We start from the raw sequence: 15,714 nt of genomic DNA on the forward strand, positions 1-15,714 counted from the left end.
GCCGCACAGCAGTCCAGTCTGTCTTTTCATCAGTCCTCCTCTCTTCTCTTCGCTTCAGCTTGGTTTTATGCAAACAATGACTCTGATGGATTTGCACTTGTGCTAGTGCTTGGGAAAGGTCCATGCAGGAATGGGCACAGTCACATGATGAGTAAGATGGCATCATCCCCCAAAATAAACTAAAACAAAACAAAAATTAAAAAAAAAAACAGAACAGGACTAGAAAACTCAATTTTTTGGATATATCTAGAAAAGGGGACAAGAACAGTAGTCGTTTGTTCTCCCCATGGAGACAGGAATGAAGAGGGAGGAGGGGAGGGGGAGTTGATTTCTTCTGTTCACAATAGAATGGTTGGAGGGGATTCTTCAGAGTTTTTCAGGGGAGGGACCCAAATGTAGTGCCCAGACTGGTCCTCAATGATTTCTTTGATTTTGTTTTAAATCTCTTCCAGTGAGTCACCCTGTACAATGGCTGTGAAGTATTCTTCAAACTCCTGCTCCAGTTCCATGGCTTTGTCATAGGTCTTATTTGCTTGTTCATACCTCTGCCTTCAGTTCATTTCCATAAGCACTTCAATGGACTTGGGCTTGATGAAAATGGCAATGGGATAAAGTTGTGACTGCTGCAGCCTCTTGATAGCATTGCCAGAAACATCTAAGATGCAGTGCTTGCCCCTCTCCCCAACTCCCTTCACTGACTAGATGCTGGTCCCATAGAGATGATCACTGAACTGGCCTGCCTCAATGAACTTGTCCTGAATATCCTTCTCCCTCTGTTCTCGGAAGACCACAAACTGGTAGTCTTGCCGATCCACTTCATCATCACACTGAGGCCAGGTAGTATGTTGTACACAAAATCCAAATTTATGCGGGAACTCCGAAATCAGGTCATCGTTGACTCTGTCCTTCATTGGGCCCAGGATGATGACAGGCCTTGCATAGTGAATTTCTTGCTGTGTCACTGGCTCATATGACAAAATAGCATCCTCCTGTCCTTTGGAACTGCTTTCACTGTCACTGGTGTTGGACGTCACTCCCTGTTACTGTACCCTGCTCTCCTATACCATGTTTTCTTTGCTCTTGTAAAATGAAAACCTTTGAGAGAGGTGGAAACTCTTTTTATGTTTCGTTTTTTTTTTTTTTGACATCTTTATTGGAGTATAATTGCTTTACAATGGTATGTTAGTTTCTGCTGTATAACAAAGTGAATCAGCTATACATATACATATATCCCCATATCCCCTTCCTCTTGTGTCTTCCTCCCACCCTCCCCATCCCACCCCTCTAGGTGGTCACAAAGCACCGAGCTGACCTCCCTGTGCTATGTGGCTGCTTCCCACTAGCTATTTATTTTACATTTGGTAGTGTATGTATGTCCATGCCACTCCCTCACTTCGTCCCAGCTTACCCTTCCCCCTCACTGTGTCCTCAAGTCCATTTTCTACATCTGCGTCTTTATTCCTGTCCTGCCCCTAGGTTCTTCAGAACCATTTTTTTTCTTTTTAGATTCCATACATATTTGTTAGCATATGGTATTTGTTTTTCTCTTTCTGACTTACTTCACTCTGTAAGACAGTCTCTAGGTCTATCCACCTCACTATAAATAACTCAATTTCATTTCTTTTTATGGCTGAGTAATATTCCATTGTATATATGTGCCACATCTTCTTTATCCATTCATCTGTCAACGGACACTTAGGTTGCTTCCATGCCCTGGCTATTGTAAATAGTGTTGCAATGAACATTGTGGTACATGACTCTATTTGAATTATGGTTTTCTCAGGGTATATGCCCAGTAGTGGGATTTCTGGGTCTATGGCAGTTCTATTTTTAGTTTTTTAAAGAACCTCCACACTGTTCTCCATAGTGGCTGATGGACCTGCTAGACACAATCATCCCCCTCCTGGCATGAAACTTCACGTTTTTCAGTAGAGCCCTTTCTTTCTTTTCCACCCTCTTCTTACTGGGGATCACACTGATTTGCTCACTTTCTCCGTGTGGGGTCACCAGTCTCACCTGCCACCACTCATCATCAGAGGCGTTAATGACAGTAGACTGTCACCAAAGGAGAAGCTGAGGCCTTGGCTTGGCAGGCAGCGGTCCCAAGTCTGGTCATAATCAAACAAGGCCCTGACATACAAGGACCTCTTCTCACTCATTTGCAGGGACCAACCCAGACCCAGAGCTCATGCTGCTGTTCATCATTTGCTCTTGCAAGTCATGTATCTTCGATTCAAAGCGACTGTATTCTGGTGCCAGGTGGGAGTCCAGGTCTAGTGCTGAGAAAGTGTCAGCTCAGGCCGGCCCCTCTGTCTCTCACGGAAGACCACGGACCTAAAGTGGGGCATGTCGGGGGAGGGGAGGAGGAGGGGGAGGGGGATAGGAGGAGGGGGAGGGAGGAGGAGGAGTTGCCTAAGCACACGAGGCAGGGCGGGGGGAGGAGGAAGGAGAGGAGCCCGCCACCCTCTGCCTCTCTCCCCATTCTTATACTGCTTCCTGACCACTTTTTTTTAGTCTCATTTGCTGTCCCCTCCAGGTCCCCCTTCGTGACTTACCATTAAGTGAATTGCAGTTACAAAAACAGAATATGTATTATGACCCATTTATGATATATTTGTATATATAAATATTTAAGAGTATGCAAGTACGAGTTGTGTCTGTGTAAGCTAGGTCTAAATATATATATATATATATATATATATATATCAAAATGTTAGTAGGCAATGGAGATATTCTGGGTGAATTTCACATTAATCATTTCTATAGTTTTTTAATACTTTTGCAATTATCATGTATACATTTTAAAATTGGAGAGACAATTAAAAATTCACCAATAATATTTATGTGCTGTTTAATTATACTTGTATATTAATTATTCCCTCAAGCCCCAATTTTTTCCCCTGAATTACAGATCAGGATGACCATAGTCACACTCAACTCACTCCCCCATCTTTCTTCTGTGCCTCAACAGTACCCAAATCATACTTTTCTCTAGGTGAGTACTTTGCTGCAGCTATATCTTTATTTTATTCTCTTTTTTTAAATTTTATTTTACTTACTTTTTTATACAGCAGGTTTTTATTAGTTATCCATTTTATACATATTAGTGTATACATGTCAATCCCAATCACCCAATTCATCACACGAGCCCTACCCCCATGCCCACCATTTTCCCCCCATGGTGTCCATATATTTGTTCTCTACATCTGTGTCAATATTTCTGCCCTACAAACTGTTTCATCTGTACCATTTTTCTAGTTCCACATCTATGCATTAATATATGATATTTGTTTTTCTCTTTCTGACTTACTTCACTCTGTATGACAGTCTCTAGATCCATCCACATCTCTACAAATGACCCAATTTCATTCTTTTTTTACGGCTGAGTAATATTCCATTGTGTATATGTACCACATCTTCTTTATCCATTCATCTCTTGATGGGCATTTAGGTTGCTTCCATGACCTGGCTATTGTAAATAGTGCTGCAATGAACATTAGGGTGCATGTGTCTTTTTGAATTATGGTTTTCTCTGGGTATATGCCCAGTAGTGGGATTGCTGGGTCATATGGTAATTCTATTTTTAGTTTTTTAAGGAAACTCCATGCTTTTCTCCATAGTGGCTGTATCAATTTACGTTCCCACAAACAGTGCAAGAGGGTTCTCTTTTCTCTACACCTTCTCCAGCATTTGTTGTTTGTAGATTTCCTGATGATGCCCATTCTAACTGGTGTGAGGTGATACCTCATTGTAGTTTTATTTGCATTTCTCTAATAATTACTGATGTTGAGCAGCTTTTCATGTGCTTCTTGGCCATCTGTATGTCTTCTTTGGAGAAATGTCTATTTAGGTCTTCTGCCCATTTTTGGATTGGATTGTTTGGTTTTTTTAATATCGAGCTGCATGAGCTGTTTATATACTTTGGAGATTAATCCTTTGTCCATTGATTCGTTAGCAAATATTTTCTCCCATTCTGAGGGTTGTTTTTTCGTCTTGTTTGTAGTTTCCCTTGCTGTGCAAAAGCTTTTAACTTTCATCAGGTTCAATTTGTTTATTTTTGTTTTTATTTCTATTACTCTAGGAGGTGGATCAAAAAAGATCTTGGTGTGATTTATATCAAAGAGTGTTCTTCCTATGTTTTCCCCTAAGCGTTTTATACTGTCCAGATTTACATTTAGGTCTCTAATCCATTTTGAGTTTATTTTTGTGTATGGTGTTAGGGAGTATTCTAATTTCATTCTTTTACATGTAGCTGTCCAGTTTTCCCAGCACCACTTATTGAAGAGGCTGTCTTTTCTCCATTGTATATTCTTGCCTCCTTTATCAAAAATAAGGTGACCATAGGTGCGTGGGGTTATCTCCGGGCTTTCTATCCTGTTCCACTGATCTATACTTCCGTTTTTGTGCCAGTACCATACTGTCTTGATTAAGGTAGCCTTGTAGCATAGTCTGAAGTCAGGGAGTCTGATTCCTGCAGCTCCGTTTTTTTCCCTTAAGACTGCTTTGGCTATTCAGGGTTTTTGTGTCTCCATACAAATTTTAAGATTTTTTGTTCTAATTCTGTAAAAAATGCCATTAATAATTTGATACGGATTGCATTGAATCTGTAAATTGCTTTATAGTCATTTTTAGAATGTTAATTCTTCCAATCCAAGAACATGGTATATCTCTCCATCTATTTGTATCATTTTTAATTACTTTCATGAGTGTCTTATAGTTTTCAGCATACAGGTCTTTTGTCTCCCTAGGTAGGTTTATTCCTAGATATTTTATTCTTCTTGTTGCAGTGGTAAATGGGAGTGTTTCCTTAATTTCCTGTTCAGATTTTTCATCATTAGTGTATAGGAATGCAAGAGATTTCTGTGCATTAATTTTGTATCCTGAAACTTTACCAAATTCATTGATTAGCTCTAGTAGTTTTCTGGTGGCATCTTTAGGATTCTCTATGTATAGTATCATGTCATCTGCAAACAGTGACAGTTTTACTTCTTCTTTTCAATTTGTATTCCTTTTATTTCTTTTTCTTCTCTGATTGAGGTGGCTAGGACTTCCAAAACTATGTTGAATAATAGTGGTGAGAGTAGACATCCTTGTCTTGCTCCTGATCTTAGAGGAAATGCTTTCAGTTTTTCACCATTGAGAATGATGTTTGCTGTGTGTTTGTCGTATATGGACTTTATTAAGTTGAGGTAGGTTCCCTCTATGCTCACTTTCTGGAGAGTTTTTATCATAAATTGGTGTTGAATTTTGTCAAAAGCTTTTTCTGCATCTATTGAAATGATCATATGCTTTTTCTTCTTCAATTTGTTAATATGGTGTATCACATTGATTGATTTGTGTATATTAAAGAATCCTTGCATCCCTGGGATAAATCCCACTTGATCATGGTGTATGATCCTTTTAATGTGTTTATTCTGTTTGCTAATATTTTGTTGAGGATTTTTTGCATCTATATTCATCAGTGATATTGGTCTGTAATTTTTTTTGTACTATCTTTGTCTGGTTTTGGTATCAGGATGATGGTAGCCTCATAGAATGAGTTTGGGAGTGTTCCTTCCTCTGCAAATTTTTGGAAGAGTTTGAGAAGGTCGGATGTTAGCTCTTCTCTAAATGTTTGATAGAATTCACCAGTGAAGCCATTTGGTCCTGGACTTCTGTTTGCTGGAAGATTTTTAATCACAGTTTCAATTTCATTACTTGTGACTGGTCTGGTCATATTGTGTATTTCCTCCTGCTTCAGGTTTGGAAGGATATAGCTTTCTAAGAATTTGTCCATTTATCCCAGGTTGTCCATTTTATTGGCATAGAGTTGCTTGTAGTAATCTCTTAGGATGCTTTGTATTTCTGTGGTGTCTGTTGTAACTTCTCCTTTTTCATTTATAATTTCATTGATTTGAGTTCTCTCCCTCTTTTTCTTGATGACTCTGGCTAATGGTTTATCAATTTTGTTTATCTTCTCAAAGAACCAGCTTTAGTTTTATTGATTTTTGCTATTGTTTTCTTTGTTTCTATTTCATTTATTTGTGCTCTGATCTTTATGATTTCTTTCGTTCTACTAACTTTGTTTTTTTTTTTTTTTTTTTTAGTTTTTTTTTTTTTTGTATTATTATTTATTTATTTTTTTTTAACATCTTTATTGGGGTATAATTGCTTTACAATGGTGTGTTAGTTTCTGCTTTATAACAAAGTGAATCAGTCATACATAAACATATGTTCCCATATGTCTTCCCTGTTGCATCTCCCTCCCTCCCACCCTCCCCATCCCACCCCTCCAGGCTACTAACTTTGGGTTTTGTTTGTTCTTCTTTCTCTAGTTCCTTTAGTTTAAGGTTAGATTGAGATTTTTCTTTTTTCTTGAGGTAGGCTTTTACTGCTATAAACTTCCCTCGTAGAACTGCTTTCACTGCATCCCATAGGTTTTGGGTTATCATGTTTTCACTGTCATTTGTCTCTAGGTATTTTTGATTTCCTCTTTGATTTCTTCAGTGATCTCTTGGTTATTTAGTAACGTATTGTTTAGCCTCCATGTGTTTGTGTTTTTTACCTTTTTTTCACTGTAATTGATTTCTAATCTCATAGTGTTGTGGTCAGAAAAGATGCTTGCTATGATTTCAATTTTCTTAAATTTACTGAGGCTTGATTTGTGTTCCAAGATGTGATCGATCCTGGAGAATGTTCCATGTGCACTTGAGAAGAAAGTGTAATCTGCTGTTTTTGGATGGAATGTCCTAAAAATATCAATTAAATCTATCTGGTCTATTGTGCCATTTATAGCTTGTGTTTCCTTAATAATTTTCTGTTTTGATGATCTGTCCATTGGTGTAAGTGAGGTGTTAAAGTCCCCCACTATTATTGTATTACTGTCGATTTCCTCTTTTATAGCTGTTAGCAGTTGCCTTATGTATTGAGGTGCTCCTATGTTGGGTACATATATATTTATAATTGTTATATCTTCTTCTTGGATTGATCCCTTGATCATTATGTAGTGTCCTTCCTTGTCTCTTGTAACATTCTTTATTTTAAAGTCTATTTTATCTGATATGAGTATTGCTACTCCAGCTTTCTTTTGATTTCCATTTGCATGGAATATCTTTTCCATCCCCTCAGTTTCAGCCTGTACGTATCCTTAGGTCTGAAGTGGGCCTTTTGTAGACAGCATATATATGGGTCCTGTTTTTGTATCCATTCAGTGAGCCTGTGTCTTTTGGTTGGAGCATTTAATCCATTCACGTTTAAGGTAATTATCAATATGTACGTTCCTATTACCATTTTCTTAATTGCTATGGGTTTGTTTTTGCAGGTCCTTTTCTTCTCTTGTGTTTCCCACTTAAGAGAAGTTCCTTTAGCATTTGTTGTACAGTTGGTTTGGTGGTGCTGAAATCTCTTAGCTTTTGCTTGTCTGTAAAACTTTTGATTTCTCTGTTGAATCTGAATGATATCCTTGTCGGGAAGAGTAATCTTGATTGTAGCTTCTTCCCTGTCATCACTTTAAATATATCATGCCACTCCCTTCTGGCTTGTAGAGTTTCTGCTGAGAAGTCAGCTGTTAACGTTATGGGAGTTCCCTTGTATGCTATTTGTCATTTTTCCCTTGTTGCTTTCAATAATTTTTCTTTGTTTTTAATTTTTGTCAATTTGATTACTATGTGTTGTGACGTGTTTCTCCTTGGGTTTATCCTGTCTGGGACTCTCTGCACTTCTTGGACTTGGGTGGCTATTTCCTTTCCCATTTTAGGGAAGTTTTTGACTATAATCTCTTCAAATATTTTCTCGGGTCCTTTCTCTCTCTCTTCTTCTTCTGGGACCCTTATAATGCAAATGTTGTTGCGTTTAATGTTGCCTAAGAGGTATCTTATGCTGTCTTCATTTCTTTTCATTCTTTTTTCTTTATTCAGTTCTGTGGCAGTGAATTCCACCATTCTGTCTTCCAGGTCACTTATCTGTTCTTCTGCCTCAGTTATTCTGCTTCTGATTACTTCTAGTATAGTTTTCATTTCAGTTATTGTATTGTTCATCTCTGTTTGTTTGTTTTTTAATTCTTCTAGGTGTTTGTTCTTTAATTCTTTTAGGTCTCTGTTAAACAGTTCTTGCATCTTCTGAATCTTTGCCTCCATTCTTTTTCCAATGTTCCGTATCATCTTCACTAGCATTATTCTGAATTCTTTTTCTGGAATGTTGCCTATCTCCACTTCATTTAGTTGTTTTTCTGGGGATTTATCTTGTTCCTTCATCTGATACATAGTCCTCTGCCTTTCATCTTGTCTATCTTTCTGTGAATGTGGTTTTGGTTCCACAGCCTCCAGGACTGTAGTCATTCTTGCTTCTGCTTTCTGCCCTCTGGTGGATGAGGCTATCCAAGAGGCTTGTGCAAGTTTCCTGATGGGAGGGACTGGTGATGGGTAGAGCTGGGTGTTGCTCTGGTGGGCAGAGCTTAGTAAAACTTTAATCTGCTTGTCTGCTGATGTGTGGGGCTAAGTCCATCCCTGTTGGTTGTTTGGCCTGAGGTGACCCAACACTGGAGCCTACCTGGCTCTTTGGTGGAGCTAATGGCAGACTCTGGGAGGGCTCACGCCAAGGAGTCCTTCTCAGAACTTCTGCTGCCAGTGTGCTTGTCCTCATGGTGAGACACAGCCACCCCCTGCCTCTGCAGGAGACCCTCCAACACTAGAAGATAGGTCTGGTTCAGTGTCCTACGGGGTCACTGTTCCTTCCACTGGGTCCCGATGCACACACTACTTTGTGTGTGCCCTCCAAGAGTGGAGTCTCTGTTTCCCCCAGTCCTATTGAAGTCCTGCAATCAAATCATGCTAGGCTTCAAAGTCTGATAATCTGGGAATTCCTCCTCCTGTTGCCAGATCCCCAGGTTGGGAAGCCTCACGTGGGGCTCAGAACCTTCACTCTAGTGGGTGGACTTCTGTGGTGCAAGTGTTCTCCAGTTTGTGAGTCACCCACCCAGCAGTTATGGGATTTGACTTTATTGTGATTGAGCCCCTCCTACCATCTCATTTTGGCTTCTCCTTTGTCTTTGGATGTGGAGTATCTTTTTTGGTGAGTTCCAGTGTCTTCCTGTTGATGATTGTTCAGCAGTTAGTTGTGATTTTGGTGCTTTCGCAAGAGTGAGTGATCGCACATCCTTCTACTCCACCATCTTGAACCAATCTCCTATATCTTTACATATTTGTAATTCCCAAACTGGAAAGCTCCATGTATTATCTTGTTTATTCTCCTAGGGCCTATCATAGTGCTTTGTAAATAGAATATAGCTACTGAGTTGATTGAGTGAATAAACTAAAAGAATTATTCTTTATTTTGTATGGTTTAGGGAATTATTGATTTTTTTTTTTTTTTTAGTTAATGAGTGACATGTTCAGATTTGTAATTTAAGGTTAATCTGGAAGTATATGAAAAATGAAATGGAGGTGGAGCATTTAAAAGAAAGGAGGCAAGTATAAGGAATCACAGAAACTCTAGCCACCAATGAGAAAAGCTTCCTGATGAAGTGGTACCTCCAAGGAATAAGAGAAAATATGCCCCACATTCCTTATACATTATAGCTTTTAAAGATGTACATCATTTTGTATGATGGCAGAGGTTGTCTAATTATTCTAAAATAAATCTTTGCTGCCATCTTGTGGAAAAAATTTATACTTTATAACAATGTTTAAGCTTTCCAATACTTACTGAACCTGTAATTATCCATAGTCTTTAAAAATAATAATAAATTTCAACTTGGTTTTTTAAAAAGTTACTTTATCTTTTAAAAAATAATAAATTTCAACTTAACCCTTAACATTTAAAAATATTCCTTCTTCTGCCTTCATGCAAACTGACTTTTCAATTTACATGGACTTTTTAATTTATATATTTTCTGGAGTCTAATTTTGTTTTGTTAATTGTAATATAAATATCTCTAAATTAATTTCTATATTTAAATTTGTTCAATTTTGCTCCAAATTCTACAAACTAAAGAAAAACATCAGCTACAAATTAATTATGAATTTACCACCTTTTAGCTCCTTTCTACTGAGTACATATCAGTTCATTCATTCAATTTATTTAATAAATATATACTGAGTGCCAGCCATAAAAAGGAACAAAGTTGGGTCATTTTTAGAGACATGGATGAATCTAGAGACTGTCATAGAGAGTGAAGTAAGTCAGAAAGAGAAAAACAAATATCGTATATTAACGCATACATGTGGAACCTAGAAAAATGGGACAGATGAACTGGTTTGCAGGGCAGAAATTGAGACACAGATGTAGAGAACAAACGTATGGACACCAAGGGGGGAAAGCGGTGGGGGAGGTGGGGATGGGGGTGTGCTGGATTGGGCGATTGGGATTGACATGTATACACTGATGTGTATAAAATTGATGCCTAATAAGGACCTGCTGTATAAAAAAATAAATTAAATTCAAAAAAAAGAAAAAATATATATATATATATACTGAGTGCATATCTTGTGTCCGTCATTGTTCTAAGCATTCAGGATATGGTAGTGAATAAATAGACAAAAAGCTCTGCTTTCAAGGATTTTACAGTTTAGTTAGATATATAAAGTGGATTTGTTTGTCTTGATGTTCTTTGAAAACATCTTTGTTATATACTATAACAAACTGCATAAAAGTTTCTAATTTTGAAGCAAGGAAGATATAAAAGAAACTATCTCTAAACTGGGATTTCTTCTTGGAAAAAAATGTAGTCTAGAATACTCCAATATTAGGACCATGCATATAAACTTTTTGAACTTAGAAACTGTAAGTCTTCGTGATTATTTCTGTATTTATAAGATGACATATTTCTGTATTTATAAGATGACATAAAAGATGGCTACAAATAAATGACTTAGCAACAAATTTTACAATTTTGATTAGTTTATTCAAATCTAAGCAAAATAAGTCATTTAGCGCTCACATGCATCATCTAAGTTGTCAAAGTTTAATGAAAATTGAAATTGTTTGGAAAGGCTTGCATTTTAGATGATGTAATGTAAAACTGTAATTTGATGGAAATACCAGCAATTATTGCACAAGGAAATCATTCTTCCTAATTGACAACATCTTCAAACTTACAGCCTGTAAAATTATCTTTTCTTTTTCTATTAATAGAGCATGTAGCCCATAAAATTCTGAGATATGATGAATTTCATTTTTTGAAGGTTTAATTTTTTTAAGAAAAGGTATTCAGTGAGAATGCACACATTTCAACATATTTCAATTTGTTTCAGTATGGGTCCTCTCCAAAAGCAGAGCTGGAGACAAAAGCTTATTAATAGACAGTCTATTTTAGGAAGTCACCTCAAAGAGGAGGAGTGGGAAACTGCAAAGAGAAGGAGAGAAAGAAAATTGAATCCTAGGATATCTTATTGAGCAGTATGATTATTGCAGTAAATAGTTGGCCTCAATCCCTCTAAGAAGCCTCATAGGATACATTTCAGATTTGTCCACTTGAGACACAGACTCAGGTGCACTTACCCACTAGTCCCCATCCAACACTTGGTCAGGGCTGCACCATTACATGTTTATTCCTACCACTTTCAGGTTTGGTAAGCATCAGAAGGGCTGACTGGATTCTCTTGGACATTTTATAATACATACTAGCACCAGAGAAATCTGGGAATAGAGAACGAAAAGTATGTGATTCATTTGAAATGAGACATTAGGTTATATCCACAATGAGTAGAGTAAAATGATGGGGCAAGAGAATGTGAGGTGGGGCACAAAACATGTACAATTCTCACCTCTCATTTTATGATGCTGTTGAAACTAATAAGGACACCCTCTTAGGTGGGAATTTAAAAAGTAAAAACAAATAAGTAAGAATTTATTATAAGAAAAAGTACTTTCCAAATTTGATATGAGAATTTAATAAATTATTTCCATCAGGATTGCAGTCTATATGGAAATTCAAATATGGGTAACACTATGAAAAGTTGTATTCTTCACAAAGCTCACACATGCTGAAGAGTATAAACATAAACCTATGTTTTTTAATATACAAAATTATCATTTCTAGTTTCTCTGATTATTTATATTTTATTTCCTCCTTTGTTTTGTAGGGATAAATTTCAATGTATTCTTGTTTGTAATCTTTGTTTTTTTAAATTGCAATTTTCAAAGGACTTCAAAAGCTGAAGGGTTTCTGGTAATCCAAATTTATAAACTGTTTCTGTTAAAGATGTTCAGCTTATTTTGAAAAAAACTAACCAAATTTTGGAAGAATCACTTACAAAATATGCAACACTATTGTAGGGCATTGATACTGGTTTACAAAGTAGTGAAATAAATTCAGGACATTTCTAAAAATGTGATTGATGCAGGGAAGCAAAAAGAAAAACAGGTACTGCTATGATTAGGTCTTTTTTTTCTTTCTTTCTTTTTGATTCAACATAGGCTTCACCACAAAAAAGAATTCAGTTGTTATTCCATGTAAAAAATATTTGCAAATTTTGACGATCAGATTTCTAATGTAATTCTTACACCATCACAGCATAAGTAAATAAAATTGTACGTGCACCATAACTAAGCCCAAGTACATTTCTGCTTCATAAATTTCTTAATCTGATAAGAACAGTTTGTGCCATGATGTTGTGCTCCAACAAAATTGGTATTCATATTGTTACCATCTAATCTTTTGTATAAAATGTGTATGTTATAATATTTAAAAGCTATGTTACCACTGCAAATTTCAAATACTTAAATATCTAGTCCTCAGATTCTTGTGATATGTGATATGAAAATATATACATAACCACAACTTTAGGCTATTCAGTAAAATAGCAGAATGATAAGACTACATAATTTATGAAATGGAGCTAAAGTATGCAAGGGCAAATTTATAGCCTTAAATTACTTCATCTGTGAACAAGGGGAAAAAAAGAAATTAAGGCTTTTAACCTTAAAAAAAGAAAAAAGAACAAATAAAATTAAGGAAAACAGGTGAAATAATAAGTGAAACAGAGCAGATAATAATTTAATAGAATTGAATAGAAAGCCCAGAAATAAACCAGAGTAGGTATACATGTGTGTGCATACACAGTATTACGGGAGTAGTTGATTCAACGGTCCTAAGTATAAAAGCACTGGGAAAAAAAAAAACACAAAGGAAAATATGCATAAATTTGATTGCATAAAAATTAAATATTGCTCTACTATCAAAAAATGATAAATAAGAAAGGTCAACTATGAAATAAATATTTCAAAAATGTCTATTTTAATATTTTAAAATTATAAAAATCTATTCAAAACCAAAATAAAAATCTTTAGTTCTCCAAAAGATAAATGAGCAAAGGATATGAGGAGTGAATTCACAAAACAAAAGAAAGCAAAATTATTAGAAGTTACAGTATTTAAGGCTGGAAGGATGCTCTGAACCTAGGACTTTCATCTATTGCTGTTGGGAGTGTAAATTTGTATAATCTATCTGGAAAGTAGCATAGGTGTATATTTCATCTTAAATTTGTTCATATTATTTTACATAGAAATTCCACTTTCAAGGATCTAAGCTGAGAAAAAAGGAGATACAAATATTTGTATATAAGGATGTTAATCATATTATTATTTACAAAAGAAAAATATTGGAAGCCACATCTATGTGCAACAACAAAGAATGCCTATGTCATCTAAGAAAATATTGGTATTTGTGGCAGTAGGATTGAATACCATTTGGTCATGCTATTTCTGTAGAACATTTCAAAGTAAAAATAGTTTTCATTTATTGAGCACCTACCATGCACAAGGCAATGCACTAAAGAGCTTTACAAGTGATTTCCACACTTTGATTGATTTCCATGCTTTTAACACTAACAACATTTACATGATCTCTAAAGAATTATTATGATTTACATTTGACAGAAGAGAAAATTGAAGTCTAGACAGATTTCCTGAAATGATTAAAGTCTTTTAGGCACTATATTGCAGAGCTAAGATTTGAATCCCAGTCTTACTCCAAAGGTCCACTTCCCACTTTCAGCTATTCTACAGCACTGCTTTCATAGCATGGGAAAAATCTCAAGATACTATGTAATAGTTCGTGTGTGTTGGGGGGTAGGGAGGTGGGAGCTGGATTTAAAGGCTATATAAATTATGTGTGTTACCACCACAAAGTTTCTTGAACAGTTCCTGGTAGTCAGCACTGGAGTGTGGGAATGGACATGAAGTGTTGGGGGTGAAGTGGAATGCACTGTCTCTATACTTTCTTTTCTTACTAAGAATAATTTAAACTTCTGTAGACACTATGACTCCAGTTCTGTTTTTTTTTTTTTAACATTCATACCAATACTTGCCTGGGGGGAGGGGGGAACCACTGGAAATAATTTTATCAGTTATTTTAGTGATCTCAATACTTATTGCTGAGAAGTAGAATTATTGTTGATTTATTTTTCATACATTTCTATATTTTCAAATTATCTATTATAAGCATTTATTATTTTCTGATTGTAAAATGCTATAGTTGAAAAAAACTGACAATAAACATTAAAGCCATTTAAATGAGTTAGCTTACTGATAAACAGTGCAATGTTATGATAATGCTAGGCTACTCAGAAAGTGGATTTGGCCACAACCAACTTTTTAAACCTCTTCATCGCTCCTCCTCACATCCATGGCTGGTGAAAAAGCAAATTAATACCACCTTTTTGGAAACAATTGACAGTATATACCTTTAAAGTCCCAAAATTATTTTAAAAGGCTTAAGCCCTTGCAAAACAAAGAATGTCACACACCATTCACTTCTACAAGGATCAAGTCATTAGCCACTGTAGTCACTGACCAGCAGTACACCCTGAAAGGAATTAAAGAGGAAGAACAGGATGAGGCACTCTGTGCTTTGGCAAAATAGGTCCTCTAGATAGGTATCTCAGGAAGAATTTTAATGAAACCAAAATCTTGCATCTTCCCTTACATGAAAAAAAAAAAAAAAAGGCACTAAAATCATTAACTGAGATACTTGTTCCTCCTGGCTAGCGATAACCTTTTATTGAGATGTGTGCTTGACTGCATGTATTCCCTATCCAAAATCATACACACACACACAGACATACACACACACACTGGCTCCTCCCCCTACTTCTTCAGAGCAGTTCCTCAGAGCTGCTCTGGGCGTAAGTCCTCTATAATACTCAGAATAAAACTCAACTCACAGCTCTTATATTGTAGGGTTGTGTTTTGTTTTGTTTTTTCAGTTCATACACCTTACTACTACTTCTCAAAAATCTAAAATAAGAAAAACAGCATACAATAAGTTTATCACTGAAGCTTATTGTATAATAAAGTTGGTGAGATTAAATGAAGAATGGTTATAGTGAATTTATTCATCAGAAATCTACCTCATCATTCATAATATGATTATGAAACAAAACAGAAAAATACTCCTTAGGTAAAATAAAGGAGAATACAACATTGTACATATCTATGTTAGAATGACTACATAGAAATTTAATACTTCTAGGTATGGAGGAACGAATATGGAAAATGAAAAGTCTTCTTCATTGGGGTGGGAGGACTGAACTCATTTCTCATGAACAGACTTGGGATCGTTAGAAATATTGTATAGCTTTTTACTTCTACTTGACAAATACTGATATTCCCATTTTGTTCAGTATACCTGTTATGAAGAAGCATTTGCTTTTATTTCAAACACACCAAGTCTGGTAAACATACAAGTTGGAACTAGGGTTGTTTGCGTGTGCCCATTAATGTATCACTACACTTTTT

At 36.0% G+C, this 15,714-nt stretch overlaps 1 pseudogene across 1 annotated transcript; it reads right to left on the minus strand.

Annotated features, from left to right (window-relative positions):
* Positions 1-366: 366 nt before the first annotated feature.
* Positions 367-2,205, minus strand: LOC309826229 (disks large homolog 3-like; annotated as a pseudogene). Its single transcript has 3 exons — positions 1,891-2,205; positions 1,065-1,148; positions 367-1,022 (listed from the first exon to the last, which is right to left on the minus strand). The product of its transcript is annotated as a disks large homolog 3-like (transcript).
* Between the last annotated feature and the right edge of the window lie 13,509 nt (positions 2,206-15,714).

Source organism: Grampus griseus (assembly GCF_964374135.1).
Source record: "Grampus griseus genome assembly, chromosome: 8".
NCBI lineage: Eukaryota > Metazoa > Chordata > Mammalia > Artiodactyla > Delphinidae > Grampus > Grampus griseus.